The sequence below is a fragment of the Podarcis tiliguerta genome (assembly GCF_965153285.1).
Source record: "Podarcis tiliguerta genome assembly, chromosome: 2".
Lineage (NCBI taxonomy): Eukaryota > Metazoa > Chordata > Lepidosauria > Squamata > Lacertidae > Podarcis > Podarcis tiliguerta.
Window position 1 is genome coordinate 30088358 of NC_139535.1, and position 12155 is coordinate 30100512.

The 12155-nt window shown below is 42.3% G+C and overlaps 1 protein-coding gene across 2 annotated transcripts in view; it reads right to left on the reverse strand.

Annotated features, from left to right (window-relative positions):
* The window catches only part of PDZRN3 (PDZ domain containing ring finger 3), a 171122-nt gene that overhangs the window by 80947 nt on the left and 78020 nt on the right, over positions 1 to 12155 (reverse strand). The gene's annotated exons all lie outside the window — the stretch shown is intronic.

A 12155-nucleotide genomic window follows, 5' to 3' on the forward strand; every position in this document is an offset into this window, starting at 1 on the left:
CTGGCTCATATAAACACTACATGACTTGTTTATATGATAAGCAATTTAGAAGGAACTATTCATGTGATTCAACTGCTGATTTGTGTATACAATCAAAGGAATTAATCAGAGCTGAGGTGAATTAAAAAAAGGAAAGAAAAAGCACACAGGGATAATAAAAGTTTCCTTTTTAAAATTTCACTTTCAAATACTGCTCTAAAGATCCTTTTTTGCATCTTTCTCCCTCCCAAAATGGGCATAGGGGTTGAGCAGGTGTTTGATCTTTAAGTGTAGAATGATGATGCAGCTGTACATACAAAATTTTATTCCAGTATCTCAGTCATAAACCCCATGTATTGCATGCAGATGAACTCCTGATATTTCCAGGAAAGAGAGTCAGGTAAAAGGTTATGTGAAAGATCTCTAGTTGAGAGACAGCTGCTGCCAATCAGAGTATATACAGAGTAGATACGGGCATGCTATATGAGATTCTGAATTACAGTACCATGGGTGCAGGGCTAAAGATGGAGTTTTTAACTTGGCGCGGAAACTGCCACTTTCATTTTACAAGTTATTGTGTACAAACAGATGGCTGAAAGGGCTGGTCCCTTCGTTATGTCAACCACATTTAGCAGCACACACATCATTTCAGGTTTATTAATGTGGAAGAAGTTCAGAGTTGATAGAATTGCTCAGTGCAAAATATTAAGCACAACGCAACACTTCTAGAAACATCTTTGCATATCCACGAAAGAGACGCCACTACAGCACTCTGCACACGTGCTTTTCTAGAACCTTCCAGCTGCTACTCTTTATTTTGTTTCATTGCATGTCATTGTTCAAAGGAACACTGAATACTTAAAAAGCCAGAATTTTACACGTACAGTGGTGCCCCGCAAGACGAATGCCTCGCAAGACGGAAAACCCGCAAGACGAAAGGGTTTTCCGTTTACAGAGGCGCTTCGCAAGACGAATTTCCCTATGGGCTTGCTTTGCAAGACGAAAATTGACGAAAAATTTTGAGGTTTTTTTCCGCTCCAAAACCCCTTTTTCTGAAGCGCTAAGCTGCTAAAAGCATTTTAGCAGCAAAACCGCCAATCCCTTAAGCCTTAAAAAGCCGTTTTTAGCCCTTAAACTGTCAATAGCACTAATCCGCCAATGGGCTTGCTTCGCAAGACGAAAAAACCGCAAGACGAAAAGACTCGCGGCATGGATTCTTTTTGTCTTGCGAGGCACCACTGTATGTGCACTTATGAACCTAGCTCTTAGTAAGACAATTCAAGCAGATTGAATATTTGGCCAGAGGTAAGTAGCAAGTTTCATAAGCCTGGTTAGGAACACTTTAAAGATGATTTTCAGTGACTGGGAGGTCCTTGGAGCCATAGGATCTCCCTTGCTGACATCAGAGTCAGAGCTCCACCACTGGAGAGGGAGATCCCCTATTAGATCTCTGCTTGTTGTAGAAAACCAGTGCTTCAGCTTCTAATTTACATGCTGCAGATCACTTGGAGAAAAAGCTTAGAATGAAACCATTGTGCACAAAGATTACAAGGTAGCATGCCCCTAATACTTATCCCAGTGCTAGAGTGAGAGTGGGATGGGGAGAAATGCTGTCTTTTACCCTTATCAAGCTCAGCACTGTGATGCTTAAAAGGTAAAGGGACTCCCATTAGGTCCAGTCGTGACTGACTCTAGGGTTGCGGCGCTCATCTTGCTTTATTGGCCGAGGGAGCCAGCGTACAGCTTCCGGGCCATGTGGCCAGCATGACTAAGCCACTTCTGGCAAACCAGAGCAGAACATGGAAACGCCGTTTACCTTCCCGCCGGAGCGGTACCTATTTATCTACTTGCACTTTGATGTGCTTTTGAACTGCTAGGTTGGCAGGAGCAGGGACCGAGAAACGGGAGCTCACCCTGTGGCGGGGATTTGAACTGCCAACCTTCTGATCAGTCCTAGGCTCTGTGGTTTAACCCACAGCGCCCCCCGTCCCTACTATACAGTCACCCAGCACTGTGATGCTTAGTGCTGAGATAAAAGATACAGGGTCCATGTGAATACATTCTCTATAAGGGGGAGACAGTGGGAACTTAAATAAGATCAAGCCAATGGCCAATCTTTTCCAGTATCCCATTCCCACATTAGCCACCCAGATACCTGTGGGAAACCCTCAAGCAAAACCAGAGCATGAGAACCCTCTTCCCTCCTGTGGTTTCCAGCAACTGGTACTCAGAAACATCACTTTCTCCAGCCGATGAGGCAAAGCACAGCCTTCATGGCAAGCATTGTCCAACCCTCTTTTAAAGCCATCCAACTTTTATTAACCCAAACACCTTATCTTTGATTCGGGTGCTGTGGTGTTTCTCTCTGCAGCTTATGGCATGACTCCAGTCAGTGGGCCGCACACTGCTAGACAAATAACCTGTCTGTGACCTCAATCCCAAACATTTTACATGGATGTGAATCTTGCAGAAACCAACTCACGAAGTACAGAGGAGTGAGCTGGCCTGCAGTGCTACGCTCAACCTCACAGCTAATTAAAACTGTTACGAAGCTAAACATGTCCAGGCAAAGAGGCTTGGCAAGTCAATCCAGTGCAACATGTGAACCCAACTAAAATATAAACGTAATTTAATTAGTTGATAATGGTCCATTAATTACAATGGCACCGGAATGAAACACGGTGTTATGGGAATACATAACAAAAGCAGTGAGGAAGAATGCATTTGCTTTGAGTGCTCTGTTAAGAAAACCACCTGTGCAAATAGTTGAGCCAGCCTAGATCGGCAGACAGGAAGGTTGTTTTTTATTGCCCAGAAAAGGGTTTTGTTTCCATGGCAACACACACCGGACAAAACCCAACTATTTCATTCCCCCCCCCCTTTGCAGTGAACATTTCATTAATTCTAACACATTAACATGTGATTTAATAATGTGTTTAAAATATGTTTATTAACCATCAATTGTTTAGTATAATGGCTTCTGCCTAGTTATGACCATTTAGTGACTTAAGATTTCATCTTAACGTCTATTAGACCTTTTCTAAGACTTCTGGCATTTTAAACAAATGCTGTAATGTTCTTTGGCTCAGTGTAACAACTGTAGACACCAGGGGGAAGCTAAGCAAATGTTTTAAAAGTGGCATAAAAGTTTATTTAATTGAGCATAAAATTATATTAACTTAGGTCATATAAGTGTTGCACAGCATTTAATATTTTGGCAAGTAATTACGAATACACATTATACAATATTTAATGATGTTATTCAAAAAAACTGGTTTCTTGATCTGAGGGCAAATACACCATATTTACAAGGAGTTGTTCTCAGACGGGGCCTGGAAAATACAATGTGTTACTCATTAAGTGTGCTGTTGTGTGATTATTTGATTACATTTCTGCTTTGGTCTATATGGAAAGAAGCAAAAAGGAAATAGAATAAACAAAAGCAGAACACATTATCTTTCAAATAATTCAAATCACAAAAGTCATGTTGGACTTTAACCTCTGAAAAGCCATTGCAATATATAATTAAGGCAAAACTTGTGTAGTCGTTCAACAGAGGAGGAAACTCCACAGTAAAAAATATAGTTTCATGTCTTTGCCATACTTGATAGTTTATCAAGACTGTTTCCATTGGCTTAACTAGAACAAGCCAACTGGAACCGCTTAATATTGTACTGTGTTTTTTTTTGGGGGGGGGGGAGCTAACAGCACAGCCATAACTCTTCCAATTGACAACCAGCTACATAATTTCATCAGGCACACAGGTATTTTAGCATTTCACTGAAATACTTATACATTTCTTCACTAACCAAGAACACTTGGGCTTGGATCCAATGGTACCCTGTGTGTGTGTGTGTGTGTGTGTGTGTGGACAATTTTAATTATGTAAGGGGAGGTTTCCTCATCAACCAGATGCCCTGGTGGCAAGCCTTTGGACCACATCAAGCTCATGGAAGTCCAGTAACATATGTAGGTTCAGAGGCTTGGCACCTGTAATATACAGGATATAAAAATAAGCAAAGAGAGACTGTGAGTCAGAGCAAAAGAAAGAATTGTGTGCTCTTTTCCCTGGAGGTGTTTTTTTTTGGGGGGGGGGGAATACCTCAAATATCACTCTTCCCAAGCTGCCTTCCTCCCCATTTTTCCTTGAAAAATCACAGAACTTCAAGTAATATACAGTTCGAGACTCAGTCCCAAAACTCAACTCCAATGCAGTATGCATGAGATTAGTGCTTAAACCAGGAAACAAATGTCCACTAGATGGCTTCCTAATAATGAATTTAGAGCAGTAAAAAAGATTCACTAACCGGGAGCAGGAAGGGTCTGCTTTCAACTCTGATGCTATCCTAACAATAAAAGAGCAATTTATGTTATTGTATCGGAGGTGTATTCTTTACTCTTAGATAAGCTTCCCTCGTCTGGGAGGCCACATTAACCAGTAAGGGGGGAAATGTACACCACCAGTTCTAGGCTTAAAGCAATATATTTTTAATTTATTATATGGTACAAATGTGATTAATAAAACCCCATGTCCTTGGCCAAAGGCTTGCAATCTTATCAAATATGGCAAGCAATGTTGCTAAAACCAACAAAGAGACAGCGGTCTTCGATAAGGGCAAAGGATGTTAATTTGCAGCATTATGAAGAATCATATCCAAATACTGCTTTTCAGGTCGAGGCAGTCAGAGTTTGTCCACAGGCAGCTTTCCGGGTCATGTGGCCAGCATGACTAAACAGTTTCTGGAGCAATGGGACACTGGGACGAGTGCCAGAGTGCACAGAAATGCCATTTATCTTCCCGCTGCAGCGGTACCTATTTATCTACTCACACTGGTATGCTTTTGAACTGCTAGGTTGGCAGAAGCTGGGACAGAGCATCAGGAGCTCACCTCATCATGCTGATTTGAACCACCAACCTTCTGACTGGCAAGCCCAAGAGGCTCAGTAGTTTAGACCACAGCGCTACCCGCATCCCCATATTCACTAACACAACTGACATAGCCTCCTTTTTAAAAACACAATTCCCCAGGATCTTTAAGACGTTAAAAGCACAATACACCCAGTTTTTCAAGGCGCTTATTAGCTGCACTGTTATATGACTTGGGTTCGTGCAGTCCTTTTAGCCATTTGTGTTTTGCTGAGGTAGACTCAAAGTAAAATGTTTCTTTGCTGCATATTCAACATATAAAAAGCATGTCTCAGTAAGCCCACTGTGAGCTGAACGGCCATTCCAAACTTCAGACAGGAAACACCTGGGCTCCTGTGGTGAAGTATCGTCACTGTGAGCACACGGTACATTTTGGAACACATTGGCTCGAGTTCTTGTCCTTTCACAGTTTTCATAAGCACAACTGCACAGGGGCTAAAATGTGTGCAATGTGAACTATCCTGAATCCGATACTAAACTTTCTCCCCCAAATACTTTGGGCATGCAAATCCCGTGAAAGGCATATGGTGTTTCCCTGAGAAAGATTAAATGTTTCATTCATTTTGAGTTATGTTTTTCCTTCATGGAACCACATTCTCCTCTCTTTGATCTTATGATTCTGTGATCTTGTATGGCTCTGTGTTCACAACCCTTCAGTTCCTGTAACTGGAGCTTGCACAGCAGTCTGGAGCAAGCTCAGCAGAAATTAATGTAGCCTGTGCAATGGCAGTGATGGGTCGACTGCGTCTATAAGCAAGGAGTGTGTTCTGAATCATAAAATGTTGCCATTAAGGGTAATGATAAACAAATCATGTTGGGGCCCCCCTGCTTCCTCCTCTTCCGAGTGAGTTAATCTTTAAACATCATCCGACTCTAAGTAAAAGAGCTGCTTCTAACGTTCCATGCCCCTGAACTTGTGCCTTTACGCACACAGCAAGTGTGGCAAAAGTCTCCTTCGGCGCACATTTAAATCTGTGAGAAAATGCAAGGCAGCTCCAATTTAACATTATTTCCTCCACTGACAAGTACATCTGAGGAACGCATGCACAAATGTTGCAGAGGGCTGAAAAAAAATCAACGTCAGCAAATACTTTTTATTTCACAAGTGTGCGTGGTCGGAGTGGCCCCTAAAAATACCATAGCCTTCTACTCTTTAAGTTCTCTTCATAATGCAAGCTCTCCATGGCAACTGGCAAGATCTGTTGCAGATACCTGTACTAGCTGGAAGTTTGGGGTTGGGTGTAGACTGACCAGAAGATTTGGCTTGAACCCCGGTTTGATGCTAGGCCTGGTCGATGTATCAATATATCGGCCCAGGACCAATTTGAGGGGCAGAGCATGAGGGTGCCTTCATCTGGCAATATATTGTGTGTGGGGCTTGCCTGTGCCTGACTCCCTCTGCCGCTAGTGCCCAGCCTGCGGAGGAGGAACAAGCAGAATCAGCCCCAGCCCCATGAGGAGCCAGGGTGAAACCACTGCCACTCCCACTCTTGGGATATCATGTTTGGCATGGAATGACTCCTGCAAAATGCCTATAGTCTTGAGGAATGAGCACTCCACAGATTTGGCCTGTGGAAACCCTCCTTGGGTTGTGCCCATAGAGACCTTCAACACATAATTGCAGAAAGCCATGACACTACCATCCAGTTACATTGCTAGGCAAGTGAGCTGAAAGAGAATGGACAGCCTATTTTATAAGGGGTAAGGCCAAGTACAAATGATAAAATATATAAATACAGAACGGGGGCTTGACTCACTGTCTTATCCTCTGTATGTGATAATTCAAACAATATAGGACTATTATCTTTGGCAGGGGAATTCTCAAGGTTATGTTTTCAAGTTCTCTAGAGAAACACAGTAACCTACAAACGATTCAAGGGTGTGTATTTAAAATATAGGCAAGGCGTTGTTGTATATCAGGACAAAAATCTTTAGGATAATGGGAGCTTTGCACAAGCAAGCTCCTAGTCTCTCCCTCCTGTAATTAGGATGCTGGTTGTTAATTACTTATTTACTTATTAAATAACATAGAGAAACCAACGCATACACAACAATCTAGTCCTCCCCTAAAAAAACCAAGTAAACAAAAAAAATCCCCAAACTGAGTTGCTACATTTGTTAATATGCATCTAAGCAGTCAACACCATAAATTATGGTTTTTTTGCCTCTGTTGTAGACCATAATTCATGCTTTTAGCTTATCCCAGGTTGCTGTGAACTTCCACAGAAATCGATAAATTGATGACTGAATTTGCCTTTGGGCACCTGAACATTCAGCAACTCACTTTTCACTTCTTTCCGTTATTTTGAATTATCTTCACAGTCATGAAGGTAATTTCTTTGCTCCATGTAAAGCCCACATGCCAGTCAATAAAACTAAAGCACCAATGACAACAAAAGGAGTGTTTTAGAAAATAAATATGTTTATTAATTTTTCATAGTGCTTACAATATGCCTAGTAATAACAAAAGATTTCTGCTAGTTCCCTCACTGCGAGAAGTGAGGTTATAGGGAACCAGGCAGAGGGCCTTTTTGGTAGTGACACCTTCCTGTGGAATGCCCTCCCTTCAGATGTCAAGGAAATAAACAAGTATCTAACTTTTAGAAGCCATATGAAGGCAGCCCTGTTTAGGGAGGTTTTAAATGTTTGATGTTTTAGTATGTTCTGATATATGCTGAGAGCCACCCAGAGTGGCTGAGGAAATAATGGGTGGGGTAGAAATAAATAAATAAATAAATAAATAAATAAATAAATAAATAATAAACAAATAAAAGAGGTACAGGTGGTTTCAGCAGGTATGATAAAGGCTTATGTCTGGAGTGATGAAAAAGAAAAAAAAAATGGTTTGTTTTCCAGATATCCTGACCACATTTGGCCATGTGTACCAGAGGACTGGGATCTTTCTTTCTTTCTTTCTTTCTTTCACAAACATATGCAATAAAGCAATACCATGTTTCATAAAAGACTTTTCCTGAAGAAGTGTGCATGCACACGAAAGCTCATACCAAGAACAAACTTAGTTGGTCTCTAAGGTGCTACTGGACAATTTTTTTAAAAAATGTTTCATAAAAATTATCTGCCTCAGAGACTTTTCTTAGAGTACTATGTCCCAGCTAAGTTTTTCCATGTATTTATTAAAGCCAGGAATTTGTTAAGAGTCAATCAAAGGTTTTTCAGGTGTTTTTTTCCTAATAAACCCTGGTTTTAAAGTAAATTCAGTAAAATCTTACAGTCTATGAGCATGATTCAGAAGACCATATGTGTATGCAATTCTCATCATGAGCTGTAAAAACTAAAGAACTACAGTCTCATCCAAACAGAGGTGTTTCTCTTGTGTCCTCAAGTTCCTCTAGATAGGAGACTTTGAGAGTATTTGAGGACTACCACGTAGAAGGTATTTGTCAATCCCCATAGAAGACTCTTGGGTTTCAACAGTAGTAGGCTTCTCCTGTTGTGCTAATTTCTACTTACTCAACGTTCTTCAGAAGAATAACCCTGTACGTCTGCTACTTTAACTGGTCCCAGAAGCGTGAACTCAAATACAGTTACTGTTTAACTGTAGTGATTCCATTAAAGGCTAATGGCCTGGGGTATGCTTCATTTCATGAAGTGGAGACTAACCACAAAAGATAATGATTGAGAATCAGTACTTGGTCTCCAAGAAACTGAATGAGGCAAAGCTATTCTGGGGAGGAGACCAAAAATAAAAATAACCCCAGGAAGGGGGTGATGGACTGCAGTACAGTGGTACCTTGGGTTAAGTACTTAATTCGTTCTGGAGGTCCATTCCTAACCTGAAACTGTTCTTAACCTGAGGTACCACTTTAGCTAATGGGGCCTCCCACTGCCGCTGTGCCACTGCCATACGATTTCTCTTCTCATCCTGGGGCAAAGTTCTTAATCTGGTACTACTTCCAGGTTAGCGGAGTCTGTAACCCAAAGTGTTTGTAACCCGAGGTACCACTGTAATTGGGTATGGATCGTTATAATTTCTCTCCTGGACCAAACCTTTTGGCCACTGCACGATTTCTGTTCTCATCCTGAAGCAAAGTTCTTAACCTGAGGTACTATTTCTGGGTTAGCGGAGTCCTGAAGCATCTGTAACCTGAAGTGTCTGTAACCCGAGGTACCACTGTATTCTGAAAGAGGTATTGGTCAGAGTGTGTGTTGTGGTATGAGCCTACATCAGTGCTGCTTCTGCTTGGGAACCAGTGGTACTGTTGTGGATCATTTCCAGGTGATTCAGGCCAAATCACATGTGATTATGGTAACAGATAAATCATTATTGCAGCATGTAGAAAAGCAGTTTTCAGTGGCAACCATACCTTGTTTGCAACCATATCTGAACTGGAACTCAGACTTTATTCCAGCCTTGCAATTTTGCACAAAAGTTACTAATACTGACCCCAAAAATACTTTTCTCACCCACCCACGCAAGTATATATTATTTATAGCACACTTGTAGTCCGGGACTGGGCAGGGGAAAGAATCAACTGCTCCGATTTTATAGAAGTTTCACCATATGGTCAACAAGGGGTGACGCTTACTTGCCACAGGTGAACAGGTGGCTACTGATAAGTCTGTACTATTCATGGTGGTTCAGAAGAGTTATAAACAAAAGGATGCAATCCACCAAATGCTGTTTCAGGCAAGCCTGACTGAAATAAATATGGCTTGTGCTGGAACAGTGCTTCGTGGATTGTACCCAGAGGGGTGCAAACTAAGTTGGAAACCAGATGCTGCTGAGCAGAGGTCAAGTGTCTTTCCAAGAGGCTTTCCAAAATAGCACTTTATTTTTTCAGGAGCCTCTTAAAACATATACCTGCCATTTGAAACGAGCTCGGAACATCCTGCTTTATAGCTGATGTTTTGTCAAGCTGTTTTCTTCTAAAAGCCAAGCCTGGACAGGAGTCATAAATAGTTTTCCAAAGTAACTCTCCAGCCTAAAAATAGTAATTTCCCCAAACTAAAAATGACTACCGCCCAAACACATATGCCGGCTCATTCAGATGTTATGTTCCCACACCATAGTTTGGTGTAGTGGGAATGTGCTGTGAAGTCACATGTTCCCTCCAGCCCCTCCTTTCATTTCATCCCCCCCCCTCCTTTCCATAATTGGATCGCCAATGAGAGGCTCCACACTATTTACTGTTGATCAAGCAGTGATCTTTCAAGTGAAGTGAAAGCACAAATGTAAATGTGGTTCCACATGACATTTAAGAGAGGTAAATGACCCCTGGATGGTTAAGTCCAGTCAAACTTGACTATGGGGTGCTGCGCTCATCTAGCTTCAGGCTGAGGGAGCCAGCGTTTGTCTACAGACAGCTTTCCGGGTCATGTGGCCAGCAGGACTAAACCACTTCTGGTGCAATGGGGCACCATAATGAGTGCACAGAAACACTGTTTACCTTCCCGCCAAAGTGGTACCCATTTATCTACTTGCACTGGTATGCTTTCAAATTGCTAGGTTGGCAGAAGCTGGGACAGAGCAATGGGAGCTCACCCTGTTGCTCGGACTCGAACCGCTGACCTTATGATGAACATACTATATTGCCTATCCCAATGGCAGAGCCTCGGAAAGCTTATGTAAGAGTAAGTCCCATGCAATGGTAATGGGGAAGTGAACTAGGATCTCTCTCTCTCTTAAACTGCCCTGTAGCTATGCAGGTACACTAATGTTCATCAATGAAAAGGAAGTCAGTGGGGACCAGCATGACTGGGTGTGAAAAGCAAGTGGCAGGGCTCCTCCCGTATTCTGTAGTCAGTTGCCTAGGATCTGAGGAGAGTGAGTTTGTAGCAACTCCAGGCAGAAAGGACGTATCAGATTGTCCAAAGCATTCCTGGTTACCAGCCTTCCAGCCACTCAATTTCTAAAATGTGGATACACACAAACTGAGCAAGGATGACTGGTCACTTGCCTCAGCGGGAAGGAAAGAGGAAATAATAAATTAGACAGAAGCAGGAACAGTCTCAAAAAAGACAGAGAAGTGCTGAAGACCCACTACAAACAAACTGGAAAAATAGTAGTATGTCACTGGGTTGGACCATTGAGATCTGAGCTCCTTGTAAAAAGTGGTGCTTTTCATGGTTCTAGACTCAGGTATGTAGCCGTGTTCGTCTGACACAGTCGAAACATATAAAATCCTAACTACTTCTGTGCCATCTGATAGTCTGCTAAATGTTCATGAAAACAAAATAAAAAAATTCATTCCAGTAGCACCTTAGGTAAAGGTAAAGGTACCCCTGCCCGTTCGGGCCAGTCTTGCCATACTCTAGGGTTGTGCGCTCATCTCACTCTATAGGCCAGCGCTGTCCGCAGACACCTCCGGGTCACGTGGCCAGCATGACAAGCTGCATCTGGTGAGCCAGCGCAGCACACGGAATGCAGTTTACCTTCCCGCTGGTAAGCGGTCCCTATTTATCTACTTGCACCCGGAGGTGCTTTCGAACTGCTAGGTTGGCAGGCACTGGGACTGAACGACGGAAGCGCACCCCGCCTCGGGGATTCGAACCGCCGACCTTTCGATCGGCAAGTCCTAGGCGCTGAGGTTTTACCCACAGCGCCACCCGCGTCCAGTAGCACCTTAGAGACCAACTAAGTTTGTTCATGGTATAAGTTTTTGTGTGCATGCACACTTCTTCAGATATCTTCTTCATGTGCATGCACACTTCTACAGAGTGGAAACCACGCTCTAGAGAGGAGAAAGGGGTTGTTTGAACCCACAGCCAATTTTCAGTTTTCTAGTCCATGGTTTAGAGGACTGAGAATACAATGATCAAATGCAGCCGCTGAAGCAAACGCCAGGGTTAAACATCTCAAATACACCCCCCCCCCAAAACAGCACCTATTTTCCTGCACGAAATGTTCTAGACTGATTTAATAAAAAGCATAAGCCACATTAATTAAACGGTACTGTGAACTGATGTGCTGGTGCAAAATAGGTTCCCTGTGTTTGGCTTAAAAGAAAATATTGCAAATTATCACAAAGGATAGCTTTTACAAAGGTGTGCATTCATTAAAGCAAACAGTATGTCTACACACTTTTAATTTTATTCAGCTGTATGAAAACTTTAATACTTAATTCTCTTTTAAAATGCAAAATAGTGCTGCAACAGCATTCAGGAGGCAATCACGGTAAGATTTAAGTCCTCCTCCGATGGGCAAATTAGCCAGATCAACAGATCAAGCACCAGTCAGGAAAGTCAATGACCCTTGAAAGCTGGCTTAAGCTTCCATAGGGCCACTTAT